We start from the raw sequence: 13187 nt of genomic DNA, 5'->3' as shown, positions 1-13187 counted from the left end.
TATGTTCCCCCAATGCTCAAGGAGACAAGCCATGGGAAAAGGGGCAAATACAACCAAAGAATAGGAACACCCATTGTTGAGAATGACACACACACACACACACTCACACACACACCAACAAGAACATACTCTCACCCTTAACTGGAAATAGCCTATTGACTGTATAGTGTTTAAAGCAGTTTGTGTGTGTGTGTGTGTGTGTGTGTGTGTGTGTGTATGTGTGTGTGTGTGTGTGTGTGTGTGTGTGTGTGTGTGTGTGTGTGTGTGTGTGTGCGTGTGTGTGTGTGTGTGTGTGTGTGTGTGTGTGTGTGTGTGTGTGTGTGTGTGTGTGTGTGTGTGTGTGGCTGTGGATTTAATCACTGTATGCTACTGTGCACTGTCTCCTTAATGTAATAATTGAGTCTAGGACTTCTATTGACATATGCACGCATGTAAAAAGAAACACACACACTTGCTCACACTGATGAATGCTGATGGATGGACAAATCTGTGGACTATGTTCATTGTGATCATTGATAAGAATCCCTTGGAATCAAGTTATTTGAATGGAAATGAAGCATTGGATTATGTTTGGTTACTGTCTTGGGGTGAAATGTGTGTGTTTCCATGAAATGGAATTTGTGGAAGTGATTTGTGAGACGACTGGGGACAACGAGGTTTTAATGAGAACTTGTTTGATCTGGGAATTGGAAACTGGAAGGTCTTTTTCTTCATGCTGATTTGCTTAGCTTAGTAATAAAGTAAACACTGATTGTGTGCATGTGCGGTTTTTCCTTTCTTCTATGCATTCTTCTTTCTGTTCCTCTATCCTCCTTCCCGCCTCGTGTTGTTTTCTATTGTCTAACCTTCGTTCTAAACTCAATATTTCTAAACACAGACAAGAAAATGAGAACTTAACAAAACTAGGGATGGTGAAAGAGAGAGGGTAAATGAAGGAGAAATGACATGAATCTTTTGTGCCACTGTCTTTCTAAAACAATCTCCCTCTCAGTCGATGAACGAGAGAGTGGGGGTAAAAAAACAACACAAACAAAAGGAAAATAGGCTTTACTCCTCCATCTTTCCCCAGCCTCCCGACAACTCCACAGGAATCGATAATCAATCCCTAATCTCTCTCATCTCTCTCACCTTCTCTCTCTCTCTTTCTATTTTGCGCCATCCTCTCTTTCCTTTCATGCCCTTCCATGTCACCGGCTAAGATATTGAACCTGCTGCGTGGACACGCACAGAACCATGCAGACCCACACAAACAGTTTTTATGACACTCACACACCAGTTAAAACGAAAACAGCTCATACACAATAAAATACTAAAAATATAAAGAAGGGGTTGTTAGCACAGCTACTCTTTCTCCCTCATTGAGATTTTCTGCATCTGGCCTTTCCCACCCACCACTGCTTGCTTCTCCCCGAGATTGACGAGCAGGCCCGAGGTGAAAGAGAAGCGAGCAATCCGCCCATCAAGATGACTAAACACATCCGAGAGAATCAGCCATAGGCCTATATGTTTGAGCCAGCCTCACACAGGAGGCGGCGGGGAAGTGGAGCCCCTAGGGTGGATCGTCATCTCATGTTTTGGTGAGTGTGATTCGTTGAAATTCAAATTCAAACTCAGTTTTCAGAAGTGAGGGACTACTCAGCTGCAGTCACTTCCTCTCCATCCATTCTCCACTTCTATACCCATTATTTGATTAGCTAGGAGTTAAGCGGAGTCAAGCACTGCCAAGATGCCGCTGGCTGTCGCCGCCCACATTGAGCTTCATTTTGGCTCATCAGAATGGGTGATGGCAGAGAGAATACCTCCATATTTCATACAGTTCGTGGTCTGGTCACATGAAAAACCACAATGTGTTGTTTCTATACCTCTGTTTTTGGATTGATTAAGCAAATAAGATCCTCAGAAGTTCTACTAGGCTGATTTTGTTACCTTTGGACAATACCAGGCTCGCCATTTCCCAGTGTTTCCAGTTTTTGTGCTAGGCTAAGCTAAGCTAACTGCTATTGTTTATAGCGTCACTGTAGGTATATAGACATTAGTCATTGAACTCTTGGTGAGGAAGCAGATATGCGTATTTCCAAAAATGTTGAACTATTCCTTTAAAGGAAGATAACACTGTATTCACATCTTAAACCACAATAATAAAACAAAGATAGCAAGACTAGAACATACAATCTTCAAAAATCAATCAGTCTCTTTTAAGGAAAAGTACACATTGTAAATCTAATATATATAAAACATCCCAGGAATTATGTTTATATTAGACAATTCTAAACCTTATAATTTAGTCCAATGCCAACTGTCAATATAAATGCAGGGAGTAGTGTGCCTTTTATGTAGGGGAGTGAAAAGGAAGGGTCTGCAGGTTGGGGTGTCGGACAGGAAAGGGAAGTGTTCAAGTTGACTCAACCATATCTCGGATTTTGAAAAATGAAGTGTACATTACAATCCCTTGTGGAAATTATGCCTTCACACACAGATACTATAGGAGATACACACACAATCATTCTATGGGCCTATAATGTCGACGGGGTTTCATGAGAAACTGCAGCCACACACACATATAAGGAGCTTCAGGGTCTGCCAATCAAATAAGCAATAAATCTACCTCTTCTCTACCTTCATGTATACCTTCACAGATGACTTTAGGAAATGTTAATCCTGCCCTGATAGATATGATAAAAGAGAGAAGACATATCCGAGAGATTAGTGGCTGGAAGTAGAAGGGAAATGAAAGAACAAAATGGGAGACAAGAGAGGAGAGATTGAGGCTGTCAGAGATCAAGCAGCATTTAATCCACCTGCTTTTGTAACCATATGGACCCCTGCTGGCCTGTGATCAAACCTACCATCTCTCATGTACCTGCTACCTTACTCTCCAGTGTCTCGTTCAGGATTCTTTTCCCCAACATCAGAAAAGTGGTAAAAAAAATATGGATTTAAATAAATAAAGAAAAAGAGAGACGAGGAAGCGAGGAATAGGTAAAAATGCATGTTATGTCAGTCCCCGTGTTATACATCCATAGCTGAGTTCCAGTGTTGACAGAACATTGAATAAGACCAGTGACTCTGTTAGTGGAAACCACCTGCTGTTTTGGCATGGTTGGGTGTCTCTCTGTGTGTGTATGCTTTCATGTGTGTGTTTCCCTGCTGTGGTTATTAGGGATGAAGAGGAGCCCATTTAAACACCTGTCCAGCTGCTGGCTGCTGCAAATCCACAATTGCTTTTGAAAAAGATAAATAAGGGTATAAGCCTGGCTACTTTCTTCCATTCATCTTCTAGGGTCTATAACTCAACACTACGCATTTTGTTGTAATGTAACAGCCACAGTATATTGTCTGTAAATTCGTTTTCCAACATAAAGAGTCTGTTTCAAAGCCTTTCCGGGGCCCCATTTGTATATGTGTGTAATACATCTTTTGAGCCAGCTCTTATTTGTTCAGATACACACTATGGTCTATGTGAATACTCATTTCTGATTGGCCACAGGCCTCCTAGCATATGGTTCAGGCCTCAGCGATGTCCATTAATTGCTGATAATACACACCTTCTTGGGCATGCTCCACCGGACCCTCCACAACTCATCAAATACCGACACATTGTCCCGGGTGACGGCATCTGATACCGACGCACAAGGCACCCAAATGCATGCACATCTGGATCAGCTACCACAACAAACCAACAGAGAAACTCAGATTACAACACACTCAGGGGAGAGGGACTTCATTTTCTGTTCAGGACGCCATTTCTACACTATATCATTGACACAGCAGACATTTGCTTGCTGCTATATTAAAGTTCTGAATGTCGAGTACAGCCAATGTACAATGTTCTCTTTCTGAATAAATTGAATTTAATTGTCAGTCATGGAAGACTTCAATCCCTCATATAACCTGATCTGTAAAGAATGACACTATCAGTGCTGTTATAAAGTCTGACATTACTTCTGCATCTGGTTTTGTATCTGCTTCTGTAAATGTAAATCAAAACAACAGAGCAAGATCCATAATGTTCTTATCCACTTTCAGCCCTGAGGTTGTTTCCTTTTTGCTCTTAAAAGCATTCAATGTTTCCAGCTCACATCTTCAAAAGGTGGCTTATTAAACAGCACTGTATTTGCATTTCTTTAGATTATTTATCTAAAAGGGGTACACATGTGCTACGTTCTCTGTGGGAAACAGAAAACTGTGCTGCGGCCAGGAGTGATCCCAATCTCTGTGGGATCAGGTGGTAATGGTTGGAAATCATGCGGGAAAGGGCTTTTGCAGGATTGAAAAAGTAAAAAAGAAAAAAAATAGTCCTGCACAGACCTCTGAAGCAATGACTGAAAAATAAAAAAGACAACTTGAGACTGAAAAAACTTTTGCACCTGCTCCTCCCATCTCACTCTTAAAGATAGAGACAGTGCGCCATACACTGACAGAAGCTTTTTTCATGTCTGCCTCCAAAAGTGGTATGAAGAGTGAGTAGGAAGTATGAGGAGGGGCGGCAGGAGTCGTGGTCCTTTTTTGGCTTCCACATCGCCACGTATTTTAAATTCCAAATGTAGGCACTTAAAACTCAAATCTTTTATTCATCGGTCTGATTGTGAAACACGTAGGTGGTGTGAAGTGCTTATGGTCACTTCCCACATGGCATTTAGTGATTACAAATCTGAGAGACAGAGTGGCTGCTTTCAGTCTTGTAGCATGGTTATTCAATGAGTCGAACTCTCTTTCTTTTTCCTTTTTTTTAACCCTATAACCTGTTTATTCAATGGGATAAGATTTGGTGTTGAAAAGATTTTCCCCCACGCAGCTGTTACATGAATACAATATATTACTTGTGTTACCATGCTAATTCAAAACCCTTCATAGTGATGTCAACCTCTCCTTGTCTTTTATAGCCACACATCTACGTTTTCTCATTTCCATCTCTGTCACAAACTCTCATACACCTATCTGGAGAGACAGGAATGGCTTTGCAATATTGTATCAAGTGCCAGTATAGAAATGTTCAAAACTCAATAGACCTTTTCATCATCTTAATTCAATTTATAAACGCACACATACATTGGCAAAATATAGCACTCATCATTCTCAGTATTACATTACAGACCATAAAAATGTTATTTGTATTCATTCGGTATGTTGTCATGGTGACTTCCTCTAGGCTTTCAGAAACATACTTACAGTAGTTCAAATACAACCTGCAGTTTAGTTGCACTTTTCATTATATATGAGGAAATATGGAAAAATGGGAAGAGATGCCTCGGGAGACGATCTATGAAGTGAGTTTATGTGTGACTATACAAGAAAGAGATGCTCATATATAGATAGCTTACCAATAAAGCATATTTTTGATACTTTCACTGTATTTTTATAGCAACTCAGCTTGCTTCAGAACTAAAAAAGACATTGAAGTCTCACTTTTTACTTAATGGGACTTTTAAAACTAACTTACTGTCCGTATGTATGTTCATCAAGTTATGTGTGGATTTGAGCACGACACACATTTGTATTTTATTTCAAGAACATGGAGGTCACCAAGAGGGATTATGTAGAATTTATAAGACATTTAAAACAATCAACACTTATCTTGCCACCCCCACATGGGATCAAAGGTTTGCAGTATATTATTGTGAACATAATATTGTAGAAGAACACATTCATAGTAGCATTCAAGAGAATATTCCTATCTTAATGGGATATTAGATCTGATGGAAAAGTGGAGTAGCTTGGACAGTGCACCGGAGCTAGTAAAAAAAAAAAAAGGGAGGCCGAGGGGCTGATTCAAGAGGAATAAAAAAAAAAAATCCTTGCAGGACTTTACTCAACATCACTGATGAATGGTTTTCATTAAAACGCCACACCACAATAATTTTTCCTCAGAGCAGACGATGTTTATTAGCCCATAGCACATGCCATTAGTATAAGGTTCTGGTATCTTAAACAGACACATTCATTTGCTGATGCTGAACACAAGTAATAAGGAGCTGTATCTGTGCTGATACTGATGCTACAGATACAGAACAGGCGCACCTCTCGATAGAAGGAGAAGCTGTTATCCTCTGTGTCTCCTACAATTAACAAATGCTATGCTATCCATGATATATCCTAAAGTAATAAAACCTTTTGCCTCTGGCTGTGCATGGGTAATACGGTTAAGATACAATTTAAGTTGTAAAATGATGGTCAGCCCTGTGAGTGTGTTTGTGTGTTTTACAAAGAACAATTCTATTTCAATCGTGATGTTCACTCAAAGTGCCGAGCACAAACCAAGGAAAACCCTTCAGTGTTTATGAACCTGCTTCTATTACCTTCACTGCCACTTAAACACAATGAGCTCACCACATTGATAACACATTACCCACCGTCCCCTCGGGTTGCTCACACACACACACACACACACACACACACACACACACACACACACACACACACACACACACACACACACACACACACACACACACACACACACACACACACACACACACACACACACACACACACACACACACACACACACACACACACACACACACACACACACACACACAAACACACACACACACACACACACACACACACACACACACACACTGGGTTAAACTCCTCCAAACACAGATAAGCCAATGTCATTCAGACAAAGCGTTAACACAGCACCATGTCTACTCCATCAAAATCGATACTGGCCCCAGGGTGATCGTCGCAGCCATGTTTAAGAGCAACAGCACAACGCCTGCAGCAATAATAACCATGTTAATGAGCTCCAGAGAAAGGTCAAGGCTAAACAAAAGAATTCCTACTTATAAATATTTAAGTGTGATTACCATTAGCAGTCCTAATTAAGCCATCAGTCTTTGCCCTGCGAAAAAGGCCTTTGATTAGTCAACACTCAGGATTCCTCACTTCATTGAAGAGCAACTCAGCAGGGCCTGATGGGGTAGCTGCTGAGGAGAGGGGGTGTGTGGGCTGGGGGGAAGAGATGGTTGCTTTTTTTGGCTTATTTTATTACTTTAATAATTACTGAGAAAACACAAATTGAGAAATTGATCTGATTTTTCTCCTTGACAACAGCCCCATCTTTGTTTAACACTTTTTTTTTTCAGGCATAATATGCAAATGTTTCCACCCAAAGATCATCAGGGAATGGGATGTAAGTAGTTGCTTTTTCATCATGAGTGATGTTGTTTTGAAAGGATCTGTTTGAATCATTGTTTTGGTCATGATCCCTGAAAAGCGAAGCTACATTAAAATGACATAACTCACAAAATGTGGAATGTAAGTAGGAAGATAAGGCAAAGATTGAAACAGACAGCTGTACTATTAAGTATTCAGACGTATTAAGACATCATACAAGTCTGCTTTGAACAATAAATTGTCTCTGCTACGTTTTCCTGCTAGACACAAAATGTCTCTTTTTCACTGCCCACATATTCTTAATGTATGTGCAGTAGCAGGTTCAAGTGTCTACATCACACTTTTCAAGTTGAATGTTGGACCAGGATTGACTTCCAAACTAGTTGGGATGTCAGCATACATCAGCCCACACGTAAAATCCGATTTTTAATGAGCATTTAGAAACTTTTAACTTTCAGCAGATGCAGTATCTATGTGCAGCACTTGAAAAACTATATTATTATACTAAATTATTGATAAATTGTTCCAATTTGCATTTGTAGTCTCCATATAGCAGCAAATTACAAAAGACAGCGGTTATATTTAGTTTTGGGTGAGGGGGGAACCTTAAGACTTTCATGTATGGTAGAGCCGGGGAAACTGTCACACCTCAGAATGTCTGCCAGATTGCTTTGCACATTGCGCTCAGACCCTATTTACTATCATATGAACAGATGTTAGTCTGTAGACATCACAGGGCTTACTGGTCGGCACTGTCATCTCACAGAATCAAGGTTCAGAGATCAAATCTTGGCCCCAGAATCCTCTGTGGGGAGTATCTTTTGATTTCCTCTTACAGCACAAAGACATGCAGGCTCTGGCCTAACGCATCTTCTAGATATAGAGCAGTAGGCTTAAATGGGAGGTGAAAAAGGCAATTTTGAAAATGTGTGCTATTGCTACTAATGGACACACACGTATGTGCACACACATCAATCAATACAGCACCAACGCTCAATTCCAAATTACAATACTCCACGTCACACAGATGTATTGGACACAGTCCATGTGTTAGTGTCCCCTGGGTTAGTGTGTGTGCACTGCTGTGGATGTCTCCATGAAACCCGTCCCAATATGACCCGACAACAGACATCAAATGGAGATAATCATGTTTGAGTGTGTGTCTGTGCTGTTATTGCCTCGAGGCACCTTACACAACCGCTGGAGCACAATGAGATTTCAAACACAAAGCATGCTTGAGTGTGTGTACCGTATGTACGTGCGTGCATGTTTTAATGTGCAAAATCTCCAGTTTGCCCTGCAGTGCTTTGCTTACAATATGGGACTGTGCATGCGCACGAGCTATAGTCATATTATAAATAATAAATAACAATGGGTCTCTATCTTCTGTCTGTATTTGTGCGAACAGGTGCATATATGTGTGTGTGCTTGTTTTAGGCCTTTACTGCCTGTGTTTATGTGCTAAAGCATCTCACATGACAATAAAAAAGGCCACTAAAAAGTACATTTGAGTGTGTATGCATGTGTGTGGAGGTCTCAGAGGGACATACTGTATATAAATGGGCAGCAATCACCCAAGTGTATTGGGCCTGTGGACAAAATTAACAACACAAATGCTCAGGCAAGCCACAGCACAAGTTGTAAGGGTAAAGTAATTTAAATCCTCTTCTGAAGGATGAGAAAACATTTTTTACAGCTGTGGGGATTAGTCTAAACTGGCTTCTCGCAGGTCACGGATGGATAGGCTTATGCAGGGCCATGTAACAGGTTTAGTAGCCACTGGCTTGTGGCATAGTCTATGCCTCTCTAACATGTAAGGAGTATCTAACCTTCCAAGGTAACACTTTATAGTAATGATCAGTCATAAATCTTTAAAAAAACTACAGTTAATAATGAACTTATCAACAAAGCAGCTCTAGAGGTTTGTAAATGAGGGGGCTTCGAGGGGGACTAAAAGCTCAATTACCAATGTGTTTCCTCATTTGGCGAATGACAGTGACTTAACAGACATATATTTCAATGAAAATCTTCTAGATTATTACTTTAAAGTCAGCAGTGCATTGTGTATTGTAGTGACTACTTACAATGCCGTAGTACAGTAATATTAAACCAGGTCCTATGACATTGTAGCATTATGGAAAAACTAGCAATATACTGTAATACAATACAATGAGCTGAATGAGCACTATTATACAGCTGCACAATTTCCGTGGGGAAATAAAACAATGTTTAAACATGATTTATGAACTGTGTGGCTCAAACAGGAATATCCAAACAACTGACTACAGTCTCTTTATGTCGTTTAAAAAGAAATAACAATATGAAAACTTGAAAATAAACTTGAAAATGTACCAGAGAAACTTTTTCCGTGCAGTAAAAGTATGAGACGTCAAACAAAATCAAACACAGAAAAAAATTGTTTTTCCCCCTCATTACCAAACTTCTATCATAGTGTTTTTAACTTCAGCCTTCCAGAGAGCCAGTTTTTTTTGTTGTTGTTCTTTTAAATCGTGCAGCCCAGAAGAAAGCTAGCAAAAGGTTTGTTATTGTCACTCTAAAGAACACAGGCACACTGTAAACCAGCAAGCTGTTCCATGCATCACATTTAAAACTTTTATTGTGCCTTCAGGAAGTTATTTCCCCTAAGTGAAAATATAATCAACCGACCAGGTAACATCAGCATGAATTATGGTAAATAGAGTATATGCACAGTACTGGGGTGTCTACTTTCCCGGTCATATAAATTAAACTCCATTTCCATCCAAGCACACTGGCACTTTTTCCATTAAGCCTCATGTATAGTAATAATATAAAAAGGAACAAAACTGTCAGGTTCCAGTGAAGCTTTACAGATTTTGATTGCTTTAAGGTTTGGGGCATGCCTGTGTGTGTGCTCATGGTCTACAAGGTCATCTTCCTCCCCTGCTGGTCATACTGTTTCCTCAGCACAGCAGCTCAGAGCCTCATTACCGCTCACTTTATCTCTGGAGGGAAACTGAGTGTCAAAGCCAAGCTCCCACTCACTTCCTCTGTCCGTCTACCTTCATACACACACACACACACACATACATACACAATCCATCCATCGCACCACTACCACCGCTACAGCTGATGTGCAATCCTTTAAACCGTTTCTATGACAGAGATCACTCGTATTTGTTACATTTTTTCCTCCACGTCATTTCCCCCTTCTTCCTCTCCTTTCTTTTGCTTCTATCACGTATTCAACAGATAGTTCATCTCTATAGCTTTTCAACGCCCGCACAGCAAGCCTGTGATTTATACATAATTAAAGCTCATTTAACTGTTATGAGGACACTTGTTGTCCTCATAACACAACTGTTACCAATTTAAAAAAGCTGTTGCAGGGTCAAACTAACCTCTGGCTAGGAAAGAGAAGCACTTCAACATACGTATGCAATGCGTGCAAGGCATGCAATGAGTTTTTTAATTGATATATGTATAAGAAAGAGAAGGATAGCTTTTTGTCATTTAACTGTTTCCAGTCTTTATACTAAGATATCTAAGCTAACCAGCTGCTAGATGTAGCGTCATGTACACATACAAAATTGGTATTGATTTAATTTCTTATATAACTCTTGATAAGAAAGCACATAAATACCAAACTATTGCTTTAAGAAGTCATTTTCATTCCAAGGTAACTTACACTGTAATAAAATGGCTTTGGCTCAGTCCAATGAGACTTTCTCCACCACCAAGCAGCTCTGCCTCCAAAAAGTGTTCACATGACCAAAACTTCAGTCCGCCCAAAAAAAAAGACTGTAAGGTAGCAGTAGGCCTACTTTCTATCACCAAGCCTATAACTCACTCCTCCAACCAAGCAGCAGAAACCTTAGCTGGAATTAAAACCGGCACCAGCACAGATTCTGAGAGAATAAGAGGAGAGCTGCAGACTAGAACAAAAAAGTGCAAATAAATAAGAGCAGGAGACAACAGCAGAGGGAAGCGTGAAAGAGAGAGCTCTATAAAACGTAGCCCGGTGCAGGGCTGCAGGGAGGGTGAGCAGCCTGATGAATAGAGCCATCAGCCTAAGCAGAGGCTACAGAGCAGCCTGCCATCTGCCTGCCCATTACTAGAATGGAGTGTATGACAGTCGACTCTCATCTGCAGGCCCCACTGGCATCGCTGGCAACTAAGAAAATATCTTTGTGTGTGTGAGTGTGTGTGTGTGTATGTGTGTGTCTTCCTACTGAAGTCCAAACCAGACAAGGTGTCCTTGCCTGGACATAACCACATACCTATAGTGTCTTCTGTGTTTTTAATTTGTATGGGTGAATGCATTTGTCAAGAGCTTATATCTATTTGGAGCATGTTGTGTGTTTGTGTGTGTGTGTGTGTGTGGCAAGAAGGCGTGGGTAGCCCTCAGAGAAGAGTTACAGCAGCGTGGCAGACGCTTCACACCTCATTGGCAAGCAAGGAGAGCCAATCAACGCCAACAGATCCGCCCCTCAGGCTGCCAGGCTATTCCTCTCAGTATCCTTGATGCGTTAGAATGAGACAAAGAAAGAAGTTGAAAAAAAGAAAGAAAAAAAGCAGCAGGGTGAGACGGAACAAAAAGGAAAGTAAATGCAACCACAAGAAAAGGGATAGACTGTGTGGAGACACTAAAAGGCACAAAGAGCCACAGAAACGGATAAGAGCTGGAGAGGGAGCATGGGGAAAACTTTCAAGCTTTATTTTTAGAGAAGGTCATTAAATCAAATGTGATTTATCATCGTGGAGGATGTTGTCTTTTGAATTCAAGTTTGAGTGCATCTGGTACTTTTGTCTGCTTCTTTAGAGAACAGAGTAAATATATAGGACTGAAACATCATAAAATAATTGAAATGAAATTGTAGCTTTATCCTAATTGCTTTATAAGGTCAAATGCGGGAACTGATAATGCTGGGAGTAGACAAGATTTCCTTGGTCATACAAGGACAGACCGTACAGATCCCTTTAAGGTTTGTGTTATTTGAACATTAAATCATGTAAACATGTTCTAACAGAAAACCAAAATAGTATGAAACTGAAAGTATGAGCCCTAATAAAGGGCCTTTAAAGGAAGCATGAAAGATGTTGATACATATCATTGATTTTCTCTTGGGTCAGGTTGCAACACTCTGAATTTGCTTCACCTCCGAATGAAATACCTGCTATTTCAAGTGTTGTGCTCTTTGGTTTTCACTGTCTCTGGCTCTCTCTCTCTCTCCCCCCGTCCGTGTAGTCAGCGGCCTTCAGGACCCCTCGAGAGATCTGACACATCGTGAACACTTGCCTGCTGCCAATTGTGTAGCTCCACTTAGCAGCTCAGTGCTCATGGACATCACAGCCACACTTGATGAGGAAAAAGGTTGTTTGTTTTTTTAAACTCTTCTCACATTCCTATATATATATTTATACACAAAAAGCCTTCTATAAAAATGTCATTACTTATAACGTCTGATAAATGGAAGATTTTAACAGTGGCATCAGGAGGCATGTATATAAATTCCAGATAATATAGCACTGCATTCATTTTGAAGAGCATTATCCCCTTCCCTTATATGTTTTCTCAGGAAATGCATCGACCGAAGAAACAAAATGCTCTCAAAATTCCCTTTTTTGCGACTTAAGAGTCAAAAGCACTAGCAATTGTTCACATACAAGCTGTTGTTAAGATGGAGAATTTTCATAGAGGCTTGGCAAATTTAAAAAGGTTGTTGAGGTCATGGTAGAGGCCCTTAAATGGAAAAGGTGAGCCCCGTGCTTGAATCTCATGATTCTCTAATCATCCTTTAATTATATTAGAGTGGATATAACATCATTACAGGCAGAATACACAGTTAAATAACTTATCTTGGCGCAGAGGTACTGGGTCAGATAGAGGACTCGTGCAGCTTGTGTCAGAGTTACAGGGGGAAAAAAACAAAGAGGGGGCCTGATCTGTTCTATGGAGGAACACCTGCCATGATGTCCAATAGCCATTATCCCAACCTTTAGAAAACCCCTCCAACCCACACACACGCTCTATAATAGAAGTCAATTCCTCTCCCCTTTGAGACTCTAAAAGTCAAAAAGCAAAA

The sequence above is a fragment of the Echiichthys vipera genome (genome assembly GCF_963691815.1).
Source record: "Echiichthys vipera genome assembly, chromosome: 20".
NCBI classification, from domain to species: domain Eukaryota; kingdom Metazoa; phylum Chordata; class Actinopteri; order Perciformes; family Trachinidae; genus Echiichthys; species Echiichthys vipera.
This window is presented reverse-complemented; position numbering follows the sequence as displayed.